We start from the raw sequence: 19,050 nt of genomic DNA, 5'->3' as shown, positions 1-19,050 counted from the left end.
TAGGCAATGTGCTTCTACATTATATCCATGATGGGAAAGATCATATTTTGGATGTCTATGGGTGAAGATCATATCCTTGCTTCCTCTCTCAACAATTCTACCTACATATCTGATAAGAATTTGATTTTCATATGATGTGCATAGCTTGAACTAGGGTCAAGTTGCAACTTTTGTGCACTAGTCTTCAGATCCTCATCAATTTTATTCAATTTTCTCTTTATTTACTTAGTATGTTTGGTGATATCACATAAATTTGTAAAAAGTGATGTAACATTTGTGCAAGAATTTTCAAGATTGGTCAGAATTGACGAAAGCTCCACTTGCTAAATAGCAATTTGTTGAGCAATGTGCTCAAGGACTTTGTTATCAAACTTCTTTTCTACTTTCTCAATCATTTTTTCTTGACCACTAGAGTCCTCATTAAACTTTTGAACTGCTTCTTCCAATTGAAATAAAATGTATTGATAAGTATCAACTTCAACACCTATTACTCAGTCAAAATATCCTTAGCACTCTCTATTATTTTATATTCTCTATCTCTTTCTTCTCTTAATTTCTTCTGCTTGGCTTTCTTGTGGAGGAGCTAACTAGCTAATTGCATTTGATCTACAGTGGCATTATCAAAACCCCACTTTGGAATTTCAATTTTCTCATCTAAATCAATATATCCTTTCCACTCAAAATTCTTGTACAAGGTTGAGCCTTGTGTTCAACTACCTTAGTACAAACTGCCTTAGAATCTGGAATGGAAACAATAGTAGAGATAGCAGGGCTAGTAGTAAAAACTGATATAGCACTAATAGATGGAATAGTGACTAGAATGCTTACTAAATCCAAAACTGATATACTTACAAAAGTATCCAAAGTTATAGAAAAAAAAAAATTAGAATCCAAAATTGTAGAACTCAAAACTGTACTTACTACTAAAGAACACAAAATTGTAGAACATGTTGTACTCATTGCTAAAGAACCTAACTCAAGAATTGAAGAATATGGAGGCTTGGTAGATGAAGTGGTAGACACTTCCATTAGTGATACGCTAAGCATAGAGGGAGAAAAGAATTATTGGACATTTAATGTATCTATTGTGGTCACAATCAAACTTGTTGAAGCTGACTCTAAATTTGATGTAGCTATTGATTTGCGTGGAGAATGAGGAAGTGAGGCAATGACTACTATAGCTATCTTCATAGGATTAGTCTCCTCATCATCTCCTTTGAATTCCTCAATAGCTTCTTCCTCTTTATCTTCTTCAACTCCTTTTTTGTCAAACTAAATTGTTTCAAAATTTGTTTCTTCTTCCTCATCATCACTGTCATCATCCTTGACTTCTACTAGAGATTCACTCAGTTTTTGCAAGTGATAGATATTCTTCCACATTCCTATAGAATTCTTGACTACATTTTCTATACCCTTTAACAAAATTAAACAAGTATTGAATCTAAGAGTCATCATGTCTTCATATTTCTTCATAGACTCTTTTACCTCAGCATCTGTAATGCTTAGTAACAACTACCTCAAGTTTTGCTCATAGATATCTCTTGTTGTCTTCATGGATGAGTCCCATCTTGGCTTCAATCTCTCTAATAGATCATTGTAAATATAAGAATCTATCTAATCAGGGGAATACTTCCATTTACCCATCTTGGTTAGCACCAATTCCTTAATCTGCTTCTTTTCAGCCTCTGTCTTGGTCTCATACTTCCATGATTTGAAGTTGGTTATGCCTGCACCTTCTTCCATTTGTTTCAATCTTTCTTGGAAGGTGAGAAGAGGTTTACTAAACACAACTTCACTACCTTTCTTACTAGATCTTCTGGTAAACACTATAGTGGATGGCTGTGATGGCTTGGTGATGATCACCTTGCCTTTCTTCTTCACTAGCTCTTCTTCCTTTTCTGACTTATTTTCATCCTCTGCATCATCATCATCATCATCTTCTCCTTTACCTTAGGTCAACAAAAGAGGTGTGCTAGTTTTCAGTATTGCTATTCTCCTCTTGCCTTTGTTAACCACCTATGGAAGCTTATCTTGGCCTCTTCATAGGTTCCAAAGTGTGGTGCCTTTGGATCAACGGGTTCATTTAATAAGGCTTCAATTATGTCTTTTGCTTCATCAATGTTCACCTCATAAGTAAGAGGTTTTACCCATACAACTCTTGGAATTACTACCTGAATGTAGACTTTTGTCACTATCTACCATGAAACAAACATCATATTTGCAATCTTCAACCAATTTCATGGGAACCCTAAATCTGTTATTCATTTTCTCCTTGAAAACTTCAAATTAGTTATCCATTATGCTGTCAAAATTCTCACCTATTTTTGCAATGTACTTGTTAATTTGATATGAAACTGGCACATCCTTTCTCCATATGATTGTACCTTTTGAAGGGAAAAACTTTTGAACATAGAAAATAGACATGTCAACAATGAACCAAATTTACAAGGATTTTTCTTGGATGTCCTTATACTTTCCATGTTTTTGTTGAACTATTTCAACAATAAGTCTGCAAGATCATATGACATATTTTTTTCACAATTTTGAATGCCAAGTCTACTGCTTCACACAACACACTATTTTGACAGCCCAAACTATAAATCTTGTGTGTTATCACATGTATGCCAAATTTTAGTTCTATATCAATTACACTACTAATCTTCATGCCTCTGCCATCCCACTCAGCTAGGGTTTTCTTTTCTAACTCCACTCGACCTAGGGTTTTAGTAGCTTTGGCTTTGGAGAGCATAGTGAGGCTAGTGATATGATGAATCATCTTCTTAGTAATCAAAATTGGTTTCTCAAGCCATAACTGACCACTATAAACTTGACCTAGGATGTGTCCAATCCATTTGATTTGGAGACTCTACGGTAGGTGGGTAATGTGGGTTAAACCCTTATCTTTCAAGTGCTTATGCTCAGGTTTTAAGAACACCATTTATACATAATTCAGCTAGGGCATCATCCATTTCTAGGGTTCCAATTTCTTGAATTGCACACTTAAAATGAGTTCAGATATCATTAATGAGAAGTACCTAGGTGGGATTTGTGATTGCACTCCATTTGGATCGAGGGTTTTCGCAATTGCTGGTACAAGTTTGAAATCTGGTAGTTTCCATTCGACTCCTCGGACCAACATTTCTAACCCTTTCTTTTCCTTTTTTTTGATGCTTTATGGTACCATGGTTACTTCGTAGGATACGAAAAACTTCAAAAAATTTACTACAAATTCCGCTCGAAATCGATTGATTGCTTTGCAATTCGCTTGATCGCAATAACACTTTAAGATTTTCATGAAAAATGATTTCAATTTTCTACCCTTTTGATACCATTTTTCCAATAATGCTTGGTACAAAAGTAACTATGATGACATCATTATACACAACAAACTATCATCCACTATCTACTCAAATTGCTAAGTGAGTACTTCAATACTCGATAACCAAACATGTATGTCTAGTCACTCCTAACCTTTCTCAATAGAGTCCATGACCCAACCTTACTCGGTGATAACTAATACTGATCTTTTTGTGATCCCTTTGTATCTCAAATACTAATTTGGATCTTTGCTTCCTTTTCAATGTTGGAACTCTTTTAGATGTGACTATGATTACGCAGTTCTAGTTCTTACTTAAGAACTTAGTTGGAAATGGTGGAGTCACCCACTTCTTGAGTGACATGACCATCATTACTTGGACTAGCTTCCTCAGTGGATTTAGGAATTCATTGCTTCCTCATTTTCTTTATGATGTTATCTACTTTTAAAATTCTTCTTTTCATCTTCAATTCTACCTATATTCATGCAATTCTTGGCTAGATGACCAAGTTTTGTACAAGTGTAACATCTTATGGTGGTATCTCTCTTCCTTGTGTGATGTTTAACACAGTTCATGCCAATGTGTCCATACTCTCCATATTAATGACATCTACACTAGGTGTTATAGTCCCAACCAAATAATGCTTTCTCAAATTGTTCAACTGGATTGAATAACTTAGATCTATAGTTTGATGCCTTGTGACCTTGTTTCTTGCATTTATGACATTTTCCTTCAAATTTTGGTTTCTCTTTGAATTCATTAGCCTTGTGACCATGCTGATTGCAATTGTAACATTTACCATTGAATTTTGCTTTTCCATTACTCCAACATTTATTTGATGTATGACCTATCTTACCATTGTGATTGAAAGTAGGTCTTCGATTCCTTTGAACACCTTGTTTGGAGGTTTCACCTTCTTCTTTGTATCCAAGTCCTGCCTTACCCTTTTGCCTATAAAGATTTTGCTCACTTTGTTGATTTAATTAATCCATGTCTGCTTGGGATTTCATTATTCTTTCATTGAGTTTCTTTTGAAAATTTAGATCAATTTTCATCCTTTCATTGATTTTCCTTTCAGTGTTTAAGTCATTCCTTAACTTTTCATTTTCAGATCTGAAAATCATGATTTCTTCATTTGCATTAAAGAGTTGATCAATAAGATTTTCTTGCTGAAGGGATTGATTTTGAATTTCATTGTTCCTTGCATCCAAGTCTTCTTTTGCCTTATTTCTTTGTTCTAAGATTTCACACAATCTTATTGACTGAATTTCTTGTTCTCTTTTCAATTTTTTTACTTCTTCTTGCAGGGAACCATTCTTTTCTAGGAGTTCTTTGATTGCATCATTTGCTTCATCTAAACTACTTGAAGGGAAAAAAACCGTCAATATTTTCTTCAATGTACTGATGATCATTCATCTAATTTGCAAATTTCTTCCTTCTTTTCAAGGATTGGTAAAGTTGCTCCTTAGCTTTCTTGATTTGTGCAATGGCCATTTCTAGATCTAGCTTTTCATTGTCAATCGCTTTATCAAGTCTAAAAATCTCCATTATCCTTGATATTTGCTCAAGCTATCAAGCTTTATCCTGAGAACCACAGTGCTCTGATACCAATTGTTGGAAATATTCAAGACTATGCTAGGTTGCTAAAAGGGGAGGGGTGAGTCAGTAACCTTTAAAAATTTAACAAATTTGGACCTTAATTGCACTAACCCAATAATCATTTAATTCATTAACTCAGATCTAACTGCATGCATGAGAAATTGAAAACATAAACATTGATGACACATGAACACAATGATTTTTTGACCCAGAAACCTTCCAAATAGAAAGTAAAATTGGTGTGGGGATGATACCCACAAAACTTCAATACTACAGCATAAAGTTGGCCTGCTAAGGCTTACAATGATCACTTCTGATGATCTGACCTATTAGGAGCAATTAGGACTACTAAGTCCTTCTTGTTAGAGGATTTACAAACATATAATGAAGTATGCACTTGATAAAGAGATTTGACAAAAGACTGTTAAGTCTACCTTGTTAGAGGATTTTGGAGTTGATTCACCTATTAGGATGAAACAGTAGATCTCTGACTTACAACTGATTTGCTGATAGAGATTCTTTGAAGTATTGATCACCTCTATGTGATAGATATAACTCTGCTACTCCTAATATGGCCTTATAATACACTTTTCTCTATTGTTGATTCACATTCGCATGCATATATTTCATTCTCATATCTCATCGATCCATTACTACTGCTACTACAACTTCTTTTTCTTTTTTCTTCTTTTTTTTTTAATATCTTCTCTCATTGGATATGATATAATACATTACTTATATATATATATATATCAATCCAATTTACAAAACTTGCAAAGTCGGCCAATATACAAGTTAACACCAATATTACAAAGTCAGCTCAAATGAAGACACTTAGGTTCTGAAGACTAACTTGGTGAAGTTTTGATACACGACGTCCACTATCATTACTTGGCATTGTCATGCATTCGGTAGAAGTGGAGGCTCGGTCCATACTAAACATCTCAGAGTAGTCTCAAACTTGGTCTACACTAGCAACTTAGTAGATACTATGCAACTTGGTAGAAACTAAATTCCATGTTTACCATACTTGAACTCAGTAAACACTAATCATCTCATTACTTAGTTAACACTGACTTTGTTTCACATGAACTGATGACTCAATAGAAACTACGAATCTTGGTAACCACTAAACTGCTCAATAGGAACTGTAAGACTTCACACTACCTAAATTTACTTGGTAACCACTAGAATGCTCAGTAGGAACTGTGAAGTTTGGTGGCTACTAAATTACATGGAAAACACTATAGACTGTTCAATGATCTTGATAACCATACAAGATCTGAATAAGTGTTGTCATTAATAAAAAACTTGACTTAATGTCAACACAATGTCTTTCAAATCTAGGTGTTGCAGGTGCATCACTTTTCTTTGACCTACATTCATGTGTGTTTTGTCCTTGCTTGTTGTAATTAAAATAATTCCCTGTAAACTTAGGTTTGGGGTTTTGCATACCATCCTTACTTTTGCAAATATTTTTTGTGTGTCCTACTTTGCCACAATGATAGCATATAGGTTTTCCTTTAGGTTTTGCATTTATTTTTTCTCCACTCTTGGATGACTCTCCTTCCTTAGTAGATGAAGAGTGCTTGACATTAACTGGACCAAAAGCATCACTAGATGACCTTGGTGATCTCATCAGTTATTCAAAGTACCTTATAGCTTCACTTGGTTTATTCATTCTTTCCAAATTTTATTTCTTAGATCTCATCTCATTCCTTAGTTGGTCACTTTGTGATCTTATATTTGTAATCTCCGTGTCCTTTCTGTTCAACTCTTGATTTGCAAGTAACAACCAATTCATCATGTCCAGCTAATTGTTTGTAAGATTTTACACATCAAATAAGCTTTCTTAAAGTTTGGTAGCCATTTGTCTTTTGTATTCTTTAGCCATGATTTTTTCTTCTTCAACATTCTTCTTTTATTCAGTCACTTCACATGGTCTTATTGATTAATTTCATGCTTTCTCTTCAGTGCACTGACTTCTTCATTCATAATGATGTTCTTTTCTAATAGATCTTCTATTGCTACATCACTATCACTAGAATTCTCACTGCTAAGAAATTCTTTGGTATCAACTTCCTTTTATAGAGTGTCATTCTATTGAATGGCCATGTCTTTCCTTTTCTTTAAGGATTTCCTTAACTCTTCTTTTGTTGCCTCAAGTTATTACATTATGATCTAGATTTCATTCATCTGATTGTTAATGATCTTTCCCAATTTGTAAGCCTCCATTTCCAAGATCTGAACTCTCATTTTTTTAGACTTTTTCAAGAGAACACTCCTATGATACCAATTGTTGGAAGTCTTATTAGGAACTCCATCTCATATCTTAGATCACATGCCATATAATCATAAACTATAATGTTGAAATTAAATTTATCTAATCATAACATATATGAAAATATAAACACATAACATAAAGATTTTGGTAACCTAGAAACCCTCCAAGGTGAAGGTAAAATTGGGGTGGGGATGAAACCCATAAATATTTACTATTGCAACAAAAAAAATTAATTGTTAGGGCTACAATTTAATATCTTTTGATGATCTACCCTATGAGGGGTCTTCTCAATTAAACACAATATCAGATTGTTAAATCTACCTTGATAACTTAGAATGAAGTAAGCACATTGCTAGGAGATTTGAACAAGGTCTGTTAAAACCACTCTGTTAAGAGATTTTTCTTGATACACTTGTTAGAATGTCTCAGTACTTAATCCTTTGGTTTGTTCTCAAAAAAAAATTATGGATCTTTTATCTTCAATGTCTAAATTTGATCTCCTTATCTGATCTGCTATGTCATGTCCTTCACTACTAGGTTTCTCTATCTGATCTCCTTATCAAACTTAGCCTTTCTTTCTTTTTTCTTAGCTTGTTCAATCCTTCATGCTTTCATCTTGCTCCCATTACTCTCTGATAATGATTTAGGGTTAGATACCTTCTTAAATAGATAATCATAGAAAGTTCTAGATCATAATCAACGATCTATAATTCATCCTTTTTCTATTTAAAAATTCTAGTTTTCTAATTTGTTAATCTTCCTTTCTTGGGATTGATGACTTCTGGAAAAATGTGTATTTTTCTCCTTAATTGTCTCTACAATCCTAAAATTTCATATATAAATCAACCAAAATGGATGACATAATTGTTTGTGTCATTACAAACACATATGCTAAAACTGGTTTACTCGACAATTGAATGTTCTGACACTCAGTCATAACTAACATTCATGATGTCTCTCAACTTCTATAGGCTCAACATATATTGACTCACTTGGCATAAGTTAACTTTACATCGCTCAATCTCCATTATTTTACTCGACAAGTATATTGGCTCAGTCTCTATTGGCATTCTTGGCAACCTTTGACTTGCTCGGCATGTAATGAAATATAAACAAGTCCATGTAGCTCAGCCTTCTTTGGGTGGCTTGGTCACAATGATGACAAAAATATGGTGCCTATAAAATGACTAAGTGTTGGACACTAATATACAACTAGGCTTAGAGATCAGCAAAATTAATTTTTCTTCCAAAAAAATTAATTATATGCTAATTTCTCTAATTTTCTTAATTTCTAACTCTTCCTTCGATTAAATAAATATTTTTTTATTTATTCTCTATATGTATCAATAAATTATAATTTTTAGTTATTTAATTAATTTTCCTCTCTTAGATTTAACTGGCACCAACCCTCATTTGGACTACTTAGTCATCTTTGTTAACTGGTCAATCAACTTTTTCTAACTATTTCATCTATTTTTAACTAACTATCAATTGAGTCTACTAGATCCTATATTCAATCTTATGTTCAATCAAATTATTTAACTATCTAATATAATCAATCAGTTATCCAATTAAATTTAGTGGACTCCTCATTAATTCAATTGATTGTCCAATCAATGGAACCTCACCCCACTTTGATATCTGATCAAGACACTTAACTCATCACGCAATTTAAGGTTACTCCCCAATAAAAACCAATTGATCTCCTCAATCATGCAATCTAATTACAATATGAAATTTTATAAATAAGATGAATTTCCCATTATTCAACAACCATAATCTTTGAATTCTTTTTTTTTCAAACTGAGTGACCACGACCAAGAGTCCCTAAATCTGCAAAATGAAGGAAAAGAACAAGGGAAGAATCATGATGTTTTCATGTTTGTTTAATTTTATTTGATTGTATGTGTGTATTTCAATATTCTCTCTCGAATGTTTTGGGTTTTATTCACCTAAATTATCTTTTTTGGTTGCCTAAAATCTTTGTTGCATTCTGAAATTTGAAAATAAACTCTTACATACATTGGTGAACCAAACATGAAAAGGTAAATCACCACTAAACCTAGGTGTTTCAATGCCTTTAGAAATCAACAGATGCATCTAAGACATGACTTGAACATTGTACACTAAGGCTTGATTCCTAAGCTAAAATTGTTAATAGTCAATGTTGAGTTACTTTTTCCAAACTTACTTGTTTACTTGGTGTATGATACATAAGGTTGATCTTCATCTACCTTGTGAATCACTATAATATCCTCACTAATTGACTACAACAAGAAAGGTATATCGACAAACACAAATGTATAACACGATATATTTCTTATTTTTTGTAATGCAATCTTAGCATTACTATTGGTGTTCTTACGATCAAAATTTTAAATGATCATTTTACACTATATCTTCATCAAAGGGCTCTCATTCTTGATCATTTGATGGGTGTTTCCAAGTGGAAAACTAAACATCACACACTAGAGTATGAATCCTAGGCTAAAAGTGTTAATTAGTAGTCAAAAATGACTTATTTTTTCAAGCTTAATTTTTCCCTTAGTGTGTGATGTTTAAGGGTGGTCATTTCCATATTTAAGATGAGATTATTCATCAATGATTTATTTATATTTTCATTTGAAACCTTTCTTTAGCTATATTTGGTTTCTTTATTTGTGTAGATAAAATGTTTTCGAGATTGTTGTAAGCTCAAGGAAATCACCATCATATTCTCAGTCGTTGTGACCTTTGCATCAAAAGGTGTAACTCTATTAAAAAAAGGTCGCATAAAATATTTTAGAAGTTGCATACGAAAATATTGTGACTCTATGATAAGTTGGAAGTCTCTAGCTAAGAAGCCCATTTTGTAGTTTGAGAGTCAATTTGCCAAGTCCAAGTTGTTGTTAATTTGTACCAAACAATGAACAAATTTTTTATTGTCGTAATTAGCAGATGATTGGTCATAATTCTTTAGTAAAAGCAATGCCTCTTATACCCTATTTGGATGAACTTTGTCCCTAACTACCTAATGCATCCATCTTTGCATTAGAAAATATGGTCTTCTTTTGTGGTTGTGTGATTTTGTGCAGATAAGGATGTAGTTCTATGGGATTGGTATAAAATGTTAATTGATGTTGTTAAGATTTTTAGGATTATTTTAAAGTGGGAGACTCCATGAATTTTGTTGCAAAGTTTATGCTTAAAAGATTAAGCACCACAATTTATGGAAGTGACTTATTTTATTTAACATATTTAATTTACTTACAAAATCAATAAATAAAATTTAAAAAATTATTGACAATTGGAAATTTAAATATAATTAATAAGTGGCAAATGAAAACTCTAAGGTGGGACAATTTCTAGCCTCAAACCATTACTACCTATTCAAATTTGTACCCTAATTAATCTTATAGAAGACTTTTTTTACTTTATTAGACCACTGGCTCTATATAAATATATCCTAAAGCTCCCATAAGGTACCACTCTAACAAGACTTTGAATCAACGCATAATATTTCTATAGTGGCAACATAGTAAAGTAAAGATTGTTGTTTAAAGATCAAAAGGTGGCCTTCAAAAGTCATTAGTCATGGTCTTCGAAGGTGTCACAACAAATACATAAAAACAAAATAATATAGGCAACTACTTGAAACAAAGGAAAACAAAAGAAAATAGAGAAACCACATAATTTTAAGTTTTTACTTTTCTTTATTTTTAATTTTAGATTTTCATTAATAATTTAGTTTCTTTATTAATTTAGTTTAGTTACTAATTTGATGTAGTTCTTAATTGTTAAATTAGTTATATTATTTTAAATTACTAATTCAGCTTTGATTTGTTCATTATTAATTTAGTTTAGTTTTTTTAGTTTTTTAAATTTGGATTAGTTTTTAGTTTTTATTTAATTAATTTTACTTCTTTTTGTTAATTTAGATTAATATTTTCTATTTTTTATTTAGATTCATTTTAATTACTATCCTAGATTATATTTGTTTTATTAAATTTTAATTTTAATTTCTATTTCTATTTGTTAGATTTTTTATTTTATTTTCCTTTTTTCTTTGTAAGAGTCTATTTTTATTCTTTTTGTAAGCTTATGTAGGTGATTAATTGAAAAAGACATTATTTTTAAAAATACTAACAGCATTTAGTAAAAGCACATTATTTTGCAATCAAAATGTTAAACTTTGGTCAAATGATTAGTGCTACACTTGCAAGATTTCTTATTTCTAGTATCTGATTTATGACATGACATTGTGGTAAGGAAGCAACAAAAACCTCATTGTAATTGTTTAAATATTTGATTTTTGTGACTAAAATAAACCATTTTAGTTTTTTTTATTTGCATATTAGCTAACATTTGATCTTCGAATAACCAATTAACCCATGTGTCTTGCGTCCATAGCACTTTCTCATCATTGTTTAGCACAGAAAACCCCATTTTAATTTTTGTAGAGAGACCTGTAAATAGGATTTGATCACTGCTAAGTACTCCCTTGTGTAGTATATAAATAAAGGGTCTAAGTAGTTTTGGCCTTATCTGACCAAGCTTGGGCGTAGTGTGTGAATGATAGCTCAGATTGGACAAATAGTGCCTAAGAAGTTGATGTGGTCCACTAGAGGCTTAAGTGTCTTATATGCATACAAACTAATTGGGAAGATGCCACATACCCTTGCTAGAAACCTTAGGATAGAGACCAACCTACTCATCTCCAAACCTTAACTTATTTTAGTGGAAAGGGAGGGAAGAATCTCTCCCAAGATTCTTGTTATATGTGTCCAAGGGTATTCTCTCAAGTTTTTTCTTGAGGCATGTCTAACAAAAGTAAAAATACATAAGCACCTTCAAGAGGTATTTTTAGCTCTATTCGTGTGACATGACTATGTAAGTTAACAAACTACCAAGCAAAAAGCCTAAACTATTTGAAGGAAGATGTCTAACCATAGGTAGATATTGTTTGATACTATTTTCATTGTGATAAAGACCAATAAAAATTCATAGCTTGAAATGAATATAGAATATACAAAAAAAAATGCAATTCATCCAAGTCCATCATCAAAACAACCATATTATCATTGTGTTTGTTGTGGTTGTATCATTTTGATCGTGCACCAAAAATATTCAAAATGGTACAAAAAGAAATTGTAGAATATTCAACACAATAAAATAGTCCAAACAACAACATTAATCTTTAGATTAACATTGGGTCCTATTAGCTATAACTATCATATCCTATAGCACACTTGTCAAATTAAAACAACACCCTTTCTAAATGGAAATGAGAACAATCTAGACCACAATCTAAGGCCCAACATTATCATTTATCTTTGTCAAAATATCAATATACACTTTATAATTGGTGTATCCTTTAGATTCATACCTTGCATAATCATTTTCTTGGTCCAAATTTTTCATTTTAGGTGTCATGTCCAAAACTACAAAAAAATTAAACTTAAAATTAAAAAAATCAAGTTGCATCATATCCTTTAGATTTATCCTTTTAAAAACAATGAAGATTGTATTTAAGATCTTTTCCTATAGTGTTTCATAAGGATAACATTGACCTCTTTAAATTTGATTTTTCTCTTCTTTGTCATTTTATCAAAATCGTCTTGTCCTAGGCACATATCATTCTTTCAAGATATCTCCTTTTTAGTTCAAACTTTTGAGGTCAAAGTATTTTCCAAGAGCACTTAGTTTTTTCTTAGAAATATTTACATTCATACCTTTCTCTTAGGGTTTGCATTGTTAAGTCATACCTAGTTTTTGCATCCAAAAAATCTAAAATCTAAAAAAAGGCCCTTATAGTCTTTGAATTTCCAAAATCAAAAATTCAAAAAAAAATTAGAGATGCAAGTCTGTTATCTTACATAGTATTATCGTATATACCTTAGTGTTAGTCTTTCACAAGGTCACAAGGAGACAAATATAATATTGATTCTCATATTATTCCAAATAATCATGAATTTCTATCAAGATTTTTTAAACATTTTAAATGATTGAATGAGGAGATCAATATATGTCAAGATACTATCCCAAAATATGATCAAATCATATAGCCCTATCTAAAAATGGCCCATGAGAAACTTCCATATCTTCCACCATTTCTTCATCCATCAACTCCAACATACAATACATATAGTGTTGACACATTTTTTGTCTACCCACAAGGACTATCCACAAATCAAATCCTACCTAGTCCATTCTTTAGTACAAATTCATCTACTATTCAACAGTCTTAGGTCTAATGTCACCATATTCTCCATTCCCAAGTAACACTGCAAATTAAAAAACCATCTCCATAATTCCCAAGCATTTAGCCCCTTCAAGAATCCACTATACATGTTCTAACTCATACCCCATGTTAAGAGGATAATCTAAAGTATAAGGAAACAAGTCCTAAAATTAGTTAAGATCAAGAGAAAATTATCCTTCCAGATCCATCTTTTAATAAACACCTCTATGTCTACTACAACATCTTGCCAACCCTCAACCTTGATGTCAAAACATCCCTCCATGCATACTACAAAATCATGTCAACCTTTCATGTCAAGATCAAAATGTCCCTTCATGTCCATTATAACATTCGGTCAACATTTCATCTCTATATCATAATATGCCTCCATGTCCACTACAAAATCTTATCAACCCTCTATATCCATGTCAAAATATCCTTTCATGTCCACTACAACATCCCATCAACCCTCCATCTCCATGTCTACTAGATCTTATTCATGCTCATCTTCATGTTAGAATCGTATGTATCTACCTCTAGATTCAATCTACGTTAATAATGAACCTATTACATTCAAAATGAGTTCATCAACTTTCATTCAGTATGGTCTAATTCATAATCCTACTATTTGTTCCATTTTATTGTCACCTCAAAACAAACTCACATCTAGTTTCATTATTAATAGTTAACTCATTGCCAATAAGATTTTTTAGAACGTGCATTCTCAAGGAAATGGGTCATGCCTCAATAAACAAGGTATTTAGACCCTCTTAATATCAAATAAAATATAAATTATCATGGGCTTGATTATATAGCTCACTTGCAAGATGTCAATATCCCTTCTACAAACAAACCCAAGAATACAGCTTCCTCATCACTTCCTCCATCTTTTTTTTGGTCCTTATAGCCCAAAGTCTAGGTATTTGTCCCTTCCATCCATCTTAGCTCCATATATTCTTACATATATTAGTTCACTATCCTCTACCGCTTTCTAACAAGCAAGTCATAAAAAGGAACACATCATTGAGACCATTCCACCCACCCAAAAAACCTACATTTAACTCTCATCCACCAATGAATTACATTTCCCTTCCAAGAAATTTGAATTGTAAGAATTAAGTCCACATTCCATGAAGTATTAACATGCAAGATCAAAGAAAAATGTGATCCAAAATGAAAAAGAAATGTATAGAAAACTAGAAAGGCCAATTAATCAAAAAGAAAAGCCAAAAGATATATGGGTTCCTAAATCCCTTATGCCAAAAATGCATTCCAAGGACCAAAAAAATAATGTAAAACAAAAAATAGTGTTGATTCCCAAGTGACTTCTCAAAGCACGATGTCATAAAGAAAAATCAAAATTAACATCAAAGCTTGTTATTCTAAAGGCTCTCATAAATCTTTCACATAAATTTCTTCCATCTTCCAAATCTATTCTTGGCCCATGTGTACCAAAATCTAGTACCTTAAATGTTCCATCACATCTATATATTTTGGGCCCTCATATCCTAAAGTTAAAAACTATGATCACTCCATATAAATCCCAAATCCAAAATCTATTGTCATCCATCATTTCACCACCCCTTGAGGTTTGTATCAATGTTGATCCTACCTAAATTTTTAATCTGTAATATGCAATACTTCCAACATCCCATTCACCATCCAAAACCTATTTTCTATCATTTCATTCCTTGTATCTAGTCATATGCATAAACCTTATCATAGCCTATTTTATCACTCATTTCATCCTCATTTTTCATCATCCTATCAACATCTTTGAGTATACTTTAAACAGACATGGTCCATTCTACTAAAAAATCTATAAAAATTGAGACATGTCTTAAAAGAACTACAAAAAATCACAAAAAATCAAAATTTTAAAGTAAAATCTTTCCAATCAACTAGACCCTTGTCAATAAAATAACCTTTCACTTTCACCATGCACTAAATGAAACCAAGTGGTGCAAGTCTGCAATTTACAAAAATAAGACCTAAACCATCACACTTGTCTAACAAGTTCTAAATTAAACTATTCATGGTGTCTTATCATTTAGTTAATTATAAATCAACCCATTTATCAAATTTTCATCATATCTTATACAACACATAGATACACTTGAAACTAGATAGTTCATTCTTAAATGAGATACCCTATTCACAAAAACCAAACAATCAATTATCAATCATTAATGTCAATGCCCAAACAACTACAAAATACAAACACAATATAAGTATAAATTTTTACTCATTATGTCAAGTAGTCTTATTATGTCTTAACCTTTGCAAGTCATGTTCCTATGCATCTTGGAAACATCCACAAATGATTAGAGATGTCGAGATGGTCCATAGCTTTTTTTCTTTGTTTGTTGTTTGTGGGATGTTTGTCATGATTCAATATTTCATGGAAGAAAATTTTGTGATAGGTAACTTTGGTTGTAATGTGTTGCACATACATCAACTCTTAATGCCCAATCTAGACGAATTAACCCACATTCCTTATTTATTCAAAGTGTTTGTTAAAAAGAAAAAGATTAAGCCTATCTATACCACTCATATCTTGGTAGGGTAATACTCGTATTGGTATACTAGGTGGCTTAATGATGGAAAAAACTTTCCAAGTAAGTTGGAATACGAAAGTGGATAATGAATTTCAAACTTCAATTAGCATTCATTCTCAAGTCATGCTCTCTAATCATATCAACTATCTTTAATCATAAAATCCACCAATCTTAGCATTATTTTAGTCAGACCTAACATTCTACCATCTAGTTTTAACATTATATCAGTTAGTTAATTATTCAATTATCATTTGTCTTCTATAGGATATGTCATTTGTGAAACCAGATATGATTAGTATTAACAATCTTTGTATCTAATATCAATTAAATAAGTCATCATAACCTACAAAAAAAATTCACTACTTAACAACTATTCTTTTCTTTCATCCATTAATCTATCCACCATCTTTTGTGAGATCATTCATGCTTTATTTCACAAATAACCTCTTGAGGGGGAATCTATTAACTCGTCATCACATTTTTCTAGTGCAAGCATACTTAAAAATACCCCCATCTCAAAGAGAGGTAAAATGCATATATATAAAATTGACTAGTCACTTATGAGTGGCAATTTTACTAATCTTTTTCCGATTAAATAATTTTGTTATTTAATTTATTGGCATCTTTCTACTATGATCACATGTAAAATTTATTATTTTTCCTTTATTTCCATAATTAAATGATTTTAATTACTTATTCACTATTAATGTCTAAATTTATTATTATCATATTTTGTATATAAAATTAATTAGATATAAACTAATAATTACATCGATAGGTTGCCTACATTGGAAGATTGTTCATGAAAAATTCTGTGTCCATGGTTATTCTGTGATAAATACTTGTTGATGACAACTATAGTTTGATTGTTTCCATTGATCTTGTTCTTATGTGATAAATACTTGTTGACAACTACAGTTTGACAGTTTCCATTGAACTTTCTTTAGCAATAAATACTTGATAACAACTACAGTTTGACATATATTACTTATGCCTCACAACTGCAATTCTCCATTTTAAACCTTCAAAGACTTGCAATTTGTCATCATTTTTCAACTACAACTACAGTTTGTAATTAAATAATTTTGGCTGACAACTGCAGTTCTTCATTTTAACCCTTCAACTACTTGCAGTGTGTCATCATTTTTCCATGGAATTAGAGACATCATTATAGAAAAAAATCTTATAAATGGTAAATCTACCATTAAATCTTCACACAAAATAGCCTCACAAAAATTGAGCACACAGGTTAGTGAATTTGTATTTTCTTTTTATTATTTTGAATAGGTTTTGTGAGATGAGTAATAGCATTAAAATTACCCAGCCTCATTTGGGAGATGAGTAATAGCATTAAAATTACCCAGCCTCATGTCGAACAAAATCTTCATCCCATCATTTAGTTAGGAGGTGACGGTGTTGAAATGGAAGCTCTGAATGTTCATCTTTTCTTCATCTTCTATTGGTGGAGACATCAATCACTTTATGTACTAGGGTTAATCACTATAGGAGGTCATAAATATAGCTTTTATTGTAAAATCCCTGACAAAATAAAATATGTGAAGCTATTCATGAGAATTTTGATGGGTGTGCACCAAAATTAGTGCTCGGCCATTATTGGCTTGAGCATGAGCTTGAAGAGAGACATAAATCACTCCACTCACATTCCTCATAAACCCTTCTAAAATAGCACTTAAAAGCTCCTCCTTCATTTTTAATTCTTCTCCCAAATAAAATTCAGTGAAAAAATTTTGAGAATATGGATTGCATGCTTGAATAAATTTGGTCATAGTTCTCTACAAATACCAATCTGACTTCACTTAAATTAGTTTATATCCTTCCTTATGTAATTGTTTCGGCTTTCAAATTTTAAACATCTTTAAAAGTGAAAAGTATTATGATAAATGCTCAATGGCTACTATATTGTATTTATATGTTTATAGACCTTGCATTCAAGATTTTTCCAAAAAACATCTTTTAAAAAAAGAAAAAAGCTTCCAGTGCTATTTTTAGACTCAAATTTTTTTCCCCAATTTTTTTCTTAAAAAAAACAGCTTCAGTGTTATCTTTAGATGCAGATTTTTTTTACCATTTAAGATTTACATTTTTATGGTTTTTCTATTTTTGTGTTTTTAATTAGTGTAAAAAATGATATAATTTTTTAATCATTAGGTGTTATCTTTTCAGAGTTTTTTAATTTATTAATTGAAAATTACTTTTTACTCATATAAGATATAGATGTTGCAAATACAATAGGAAAGTAAACTCTAAGAGTTGGGGGGTGTGAATCAATGCTTCAAAATTTTAACCATAAAATCATTTACCTCACATACATCTCATAATTCAATAAGTAAACTAAAATACCAAATTAATCATATACATCCATAACATGAAAATAAAATAGTCAACACATGTATGACACAAGATATTTGGTTACCCAGAAACCCTCCAAGGAGAAGATAAAACTAGGGTGGGGATAACACCCAAACATCTCCACTACTACAGTAATAAAGTGTATCCAATGAAGGTTACAATGTTTTGATCATAAACATGATCTACCCTATGAAAAGTCTACCCTGTTAAAGGCTTACAAAGACTATTAGGTCTTACCCTATTAAAGGATTTCAATACCTTGCTAGAAGTGTACCTGATTAGAAGACTTTAACTTACAATGAAATAAGCACCTAGTTAAAGGATTCACAACAGTTTGTTAAGACTACTCTATTAAGAGATTTAAATAATTCACCTGTTAAAATGTCACAACAATGATCCTTTGGTTCCTGATGTGTACTTGATCCTTTCTAATTAGATGTATCTTTGTTGTCTTCTAATTCCTTTCCTTTGTTCTCCTCTAACTGATTCTGCTAGGTGTTTCAAATCACAACTCCTTAGTCACCATGAATGCTCTATTTATGCTTACAAACTTCTCTCTTTTCTCCTTCCACACACATAAAAAAATTTAGGGTTTTTCCTCCTTAAGAAGACCTAAGTGGCTTAGGGTTAGGTATGAATCAACGATTGTAATTCATCCATTTGGTCACTTAACCCTTCACTTTTTCTAATTGGCTACATGTA

Source organism: Cupressus sempervirens, chromosome 9, assembly GCF_028749045.1.
Source record: "Cupressus sempervirens isolate cs-2001-9-10 chromosome 9, ASM2874904v1, whole genome shotgun sequence".
Taxonomy (NCBI): domain Eukaryota; kingdom Viridiplantae; phylum Streptophyta; class Pinopsida; order Cupressales; family Cupressaceae; genus Cupressus; species Cupressus sempervirens.
Note: the sequence above shows the minus strand (reverse complement) of the source record.